The sequence below is a fragment of the Gobio gobio genome, assembly GCF_949357685.1.
Source record: "Gobio gobio genome assembly, chromosome: 7".
NCBI lineage: Eukaryota > Metazoa > Chordata > Actinopteri > Cypriniformes > Gobionidae > Gobio > Gobio gobio.
In genome coordinates, this window is record NC_137103.1 from 6,984,172 (window position 1) to 6,990,171 (window position 6,000).

A 6,000-nucleotide genomic window follows, 5' to 3' on the forward strand; every position below is an offset into this window, starting at 1 on the left:
TCAGGTGTTGCAATAGTGCATTAAAAACAATTACAGTAAGAACTGGACGGAAGGGCCCCACATGGGTCAGACTACAGACATATGAGTGTGTAAAGGAGAGACTAGAGAAACAAAATGTATTTGGAAGATGGAAGGACCCCATAAGAACGTGACTGGAAACATGCCGGTGTGTGTGACATTACCTGGCCTTTCACAGCCAATATAAAGCCACATAAGCATTGCTTTAGTAATAGAACGCCACCACATGCATGTCAGTATAGGTGAATGTGTTTGAATGTACCTTTACCTGTGTGCAGGTCTGATCTGGGTTTGGTCCATCATTTAGCATCTGAGGAACAGGGCTGGTCTCATTCTCTACTGCTGCAGCAGGAGTCTGAAGGCCTTTCACCTGAAATATAGACAGACAAGAAGACACTCAGAACTGTATGAAGAGACAGAGACATTCACAGGCTAATAAGGTCATCTAATGGTCAAACAGCACTGAACTTCAACTGAGGGCATGGACTAAAAAGCAGCTCACGTCTATTCCAAGAGTTTGCAGTGGATCAAATCAAAAAGATGCTTTAAAACATCTAACAGCTCAGATACAGTATACAATTACGAATATTAAAATCACAGTTGAGGTCATGTCAAGTGTTGCCATAGGTCATTAAAAACAATTACAGTAAGAACTGGACGGAAGGGCCCCACATGGGTCAGACTACAGACATATGAGTGTGTAAAGGAGAGACTAGAGAAACAAAATGTATTTGGAAGATGGAAGGACCCCATAAGAACGTGACTGGAAACATGCCGGTGTGTGTGACATTACCTAGCCTTTAACAGCCAATATAAAGCCACATAAGCATTGCTTTAGTAATAGAACGCCACCACATGCATGTCAGCATAGATGAATGTGTTTGAATGTACCTTTACCTGTGTGCAGGTCTGATCTGGGTTTGGTCCATCATTTAGCATCTGAGGAACAGGGCTGGTCTCATTCTCTACTGCTGCAGCAGGAGTCTGAAGACCTTTCACCTGAAATATAGACAGACAAGAAGACACTCAGAACTGTATGAAGAGACATTCACAGGCTAATAGGGTCATCTAATGGTCAAACAGCACTGAACTTCAACTGAGGGCATGGACTAAAAAGCAGCTCACGTCTATTCCAAGAGTTTGCAGTGGATCAAATCAAAAAGATGCTTTAAAACATCTAACAGCTCAGATACAGTATACAATTACGAATGTTAAAATCACAGTTGAGGTCATGTCAGGTGTTGCAATAGTGCATTAAAAACAATTACAGTAAGAACTGGACGGAAGGGCCCCACATGGGTCAGACTACAGACATATGAGTGTGTAAAGGAGAGACTAGAGAAACAAAATGTATTTGGAAGATGGAAGGACCCCATAAGAACGTGACTGGAAACATGCCGGTGTGTGTGACATTACCTGGCCTTTCACAGCCAATATAAAGCCACATAAGCATTGCTTTAGTAATAGAACGCCACCACATGCATGTCAGCATAGGTGAATGTGTTTGAATGTACCTTTACCTGTGTGCAGGTCTGATCTGGGTTTGGTCCATCATTTAGCATCTGAGGAACAGGGCTGGTCTCATTCTCTACTGCTGCGGCTGGAGCTTGGGTTTTTTTCAACTGGATTGCAGATAAAGAAGAACTCATTTTAACACACATCACAGATCAAAGATTAAATGCATTTCCATAGACAGTCAATAGTAATATTGGAAACATGGTTAATATTGGAGAAATACAAAATTTGCTTTTGCAACAAAAAATTAAAAAAAAGAAATCTCTATACTTAATCTAACCAACTCACCTTACTGCGCCAAGGCCATTTTGAATCACCATAGTTGTAATCAATTTCATCTCCAATTTCTATTTTCTTCAGAGAAAAAAGGCACAAATGTGGTTTGTTGTCAACTATGATTTTTTTCATAACGCAATTTGGATTTTTGTGCTGGTCATTGACCAATCTTCCGAGAGATCCATCTTCTTCAGATGCATCCAGGCTGAAAAGTATCAGAAAAATGGTAATAGTTTTCTAAAAGTTTCTAAAATCTTTTTAAAAGTTTTATTGAAAGAGTTATTTTCAAAAGAATTTAAGAGTATTTGTGCTTACTTAATTCATTAAGTATTAAACCCTTGTTTCAGGGTTAACTCGTAATTTCTCTAAATCAATACAAAACATCCATCTTTCAATGTTTACCATAAGTGATGATTCTGCCACTGAAAGTCAAAGAGAAATGTGCTTTCAATCTCTGAGTATTTTCTTGACTTGCATTCCTCCTGTGTGAGGAGTTTACCCCTGTACTCCAACACGAAGTCCCCGGGTTCAATGGGGTGTGTGGCAAACACTCCTCTTCCTACAATAATATATAATAATTAAACATTTCATTCTGGCACTCAAAAAGAGATACTACAGTATTTTCAAAGTGAGATTGAGGTTCTTGCGTCTAGTCAGTGTATTACCTGCAGACAATGCTCAGCACTCTCCCAGTTGTGATACACACTCTACAGGTAAAGTGCTTTTTTGATCAGACTTCATGTGGCCAAAAAATGTTTTTGATGCAGACCCATCCACATCAATGCATCACTGAGGTCCTGTCTATGCTCTGTTCGGTTCCCTTAAAGGAGTCATGACCTGTAATTTTCACTTTTCCACGAGAATCAATGTATGTTATGATTGCCTAACGATTATACACTGGCCGGGAAGCCGATATTTAAAAGTGAAGCGTTTGTTTACCCCTGGGTTCGTAAACCAGCCCACGTGCACTCGCACTAAAATACGAGATTTTAATTTCTGCCCCGACTTGACGTCAAGACGGGGCAGGATATAAGATATATGGACACCACAGACCTATGCTGCAGGAAGCCCGCCCTGCCCCTCTCCCCCTCATATTCAGTCGCGAAAGATGCAGAAACGTAGTGCACACGTGAGTTGCTCTGTTGTCTGCCAGAATCAACATGTAACTTAAATGTGTTTTCTCTCCCAAGAACGGACCAAGCTGTCAGGGACCAGTGGATTAAATTCATTTTTAATGACGCGGTTCCTACAACCCTTCCCACTGGCTTAACGTTAGATGTCTATGCTAATCATTTTACGGCGGAATCGTTCACAAATTTGAATGTCTAAAAAACCACAACGTGAAACAAGGCAAAAACACCACATGATAGCAAACGTTGATCTCAAGCTGATAAAAAAAGTGTATCTACATTAAATAAAAGGTATAATGTATGTCTCAGTCAAAATGATTGTCTTTACCATTCAGAGACATCTTGATGTAGACGTCCTTCCATCGACTCTACATCTTCCCTTTCCAGCTCACGTTCAGAGTCTGGCTCGTACATATACGGTTGAATTCCATAGGTCGCGGCCAGGTCGGGTTCATTCACAACTTGAGCCATGATGTCATTTTGGAATGATATGCTGAAGTTACCTGCGGTGTCAACCCCCCTCCTTCCTGCCACCAATCAACGCGCCCCTCATTTGCATTATTAAAATGACAACAGCCAAAATATCGCATCAGATCTCGCGAGACAATAATGCCTTTAGAAATACGGGTCAGAGGAGCTCTGTGTTTATTTTTTTTCCACTTTTCTTTTTTGGAAGGGCCTGAAAGACTATAATAGAGCGTGGGTATCCAAGGTAATACTAGGTTATGACTCCTTTAAACTGAGAGTGCCGTGTACCATTTAGTGCAGGTAACACCAGTGAAGCGTAAGAACATCATGCAACTCAGACTTTTGACATAAGCAGACAGACAGATGTACTATACTGATCCAAAACTGGAAAATTACATTGTAGCCGCAGCAAGGCATGAAACTAAATATTAAATAGCAATATAAAAAACAGAAAGTATTCCTGATTTCCAAAATAAATATAGGACACAGAAACGCAATATAACAAAGGTATATAAAACAAATAGAGAGACTAGTTAAATAAAGTATTGTGCAAATGAGCTTTAAAGACCCACTCCGATGAAAATCATGTTTTTCGTGTTGTTAACATGTTCTTGTGGCATTTTTCTAAAGCTAGAGGACATATCTTTAGAAAATTAAGCAGAAAATTGCATTGAGTATTTCTGCATTCAAATGGCTGTGAACCAATGGCAGTCACTAAAAGGCAGCCTAAAACAGACTGGAGTTGTGATGTAATAACTCTGGGGGGGCCACACTCCGCTCAGGTTCTGAGGAGTAGAGAAGACGATGGCGGATCAACACCTGTGTGCTGTAGTGGGTTGCAGTGCTAAGAAGAGAGATATTGGTATTAGCTTTCATAATTTACTGCAGCGCTGGCTCCGCCCACAACGCAGAGGCGAATTGCTAATGAGCTACTGCCGCTCTGCAGAAGCAAAGTCCTGGAAAAGAGCACGTGTTTTTTGATTTGGGCTAAAAACTGCATAATCATAATTTAAAGACCACTAAGAACGCTTTAAAATAGCTCAAAAGATGATAGGAGTGGGACTTTAAGTTGCAGTGAACGAAAGGTGCATTGAAATTCGGATTCTCAAGTGCAATAACTTTATTAATTACAAATTTGTAATAATTGGGGTTTGACACCCAGAGACTGTGAGGAAAAAACTGCATGCTGAAGCAGAAACAGAGAAGAAAGTGCTACTTCATGGTTCCTGCATCATTTTAAAAATCAAAACGAATGCTTTTTAAAAACCTTAGGAGCTCAGTAAATGAAAAATAAGACCCAACAGGCCAAGGGAAACAACAAGAAAAGAACTGAAATTCATACATGTGAATGATGACATCTACTTTTAATGTTTTATAATGCAGATGTGTTATCCCTATTAACTTCGCCCTTTCCTTTCCATGTCACTTATTTGGGATCAATCAAGATGAAAATTTGCCTTAAACTCTAAACTGCAGCTAGTCTACCACAGCAATGGGCTCTATTTCTCTGGACACTTCAGTAGAATATTCTGACAAAGCACTCTGATAATCTTGCCTGGGCTGTAAAGTATCACACTCACTTCGATCACTGTCTGTCTTTGACAAAGGCAAATATTTTTTTTTTACCCTGCCATTACGTCAACAATAATACTTTTTTGCTTTTGAAATGCACAAGTTGTCAAGGAATCTTCTGCAACTTACCTTTGTAACGGTCAATGAATCTCGGCATAAACCCATCCTTGTCAGTGCAAGACAGAATGTATGTCTTTGCATCGTCTATAGGCTTTTGCCTCCTCCTCCTTGTGGACATAATGGCTCTGTGAAAACAATTGTAATTCGTACTTAGTCAAGGCAAATCTCACAAAAAGGTTTTTGAAAAATAGCAAGTCACAAAAAAATCTATTATGTAAAATAAATAAATAGACATTCATACAAACACATAGACGCTGCAACAGCTGTGTACTGAGCTTCGCTATTGCAGGATGCACATTGTTTAACATCAAACACGGGCTAATGAAATATGCAAATTCTGAAATGTGCACACTGAAAGCTGACCGAGCCTGTTGAAGCCGAGAAGTTAACTTGTTAGATGATAACCATGTTGTGCTGCACAGACACTCAGTAATCAATTTAAACTAGGGTTGTCAAACTTAACTTCTGGTACAGCAGCTTGACCATTGACAGCATCACATCCTTCCTCATACATACGCGCATGGATGGTTATGGGGGGGTCCAGGGTAGGCCGGTACCACCCAGACAAAAAGCTTGGTGAAAACTTCCCTTAGAAGTATTGAGTCTAAACAAGCAAAGGTTTCAAATCTTGCTACATTTGTTGATCAGTTGATCAGTCACAGTGATGCTCTGAAATTTAAGAATGTGTTTTTATTTGTTAAAAATGTGTTATGTGTTTATATATATGGTAGTTGACAAATAGCCAAGAAAAAGTACTTTTTTGGGAAAACATAACTTTTTAAGAAAATATAAATATATTTATGGAGCATGAAAACTGCAGTTTCAGAAAATAGTAGTGGTCACTCATTTTGTCAATGACTTCACATATTTTTTTCACGTTTTCACTCAACAGTACTGTAAA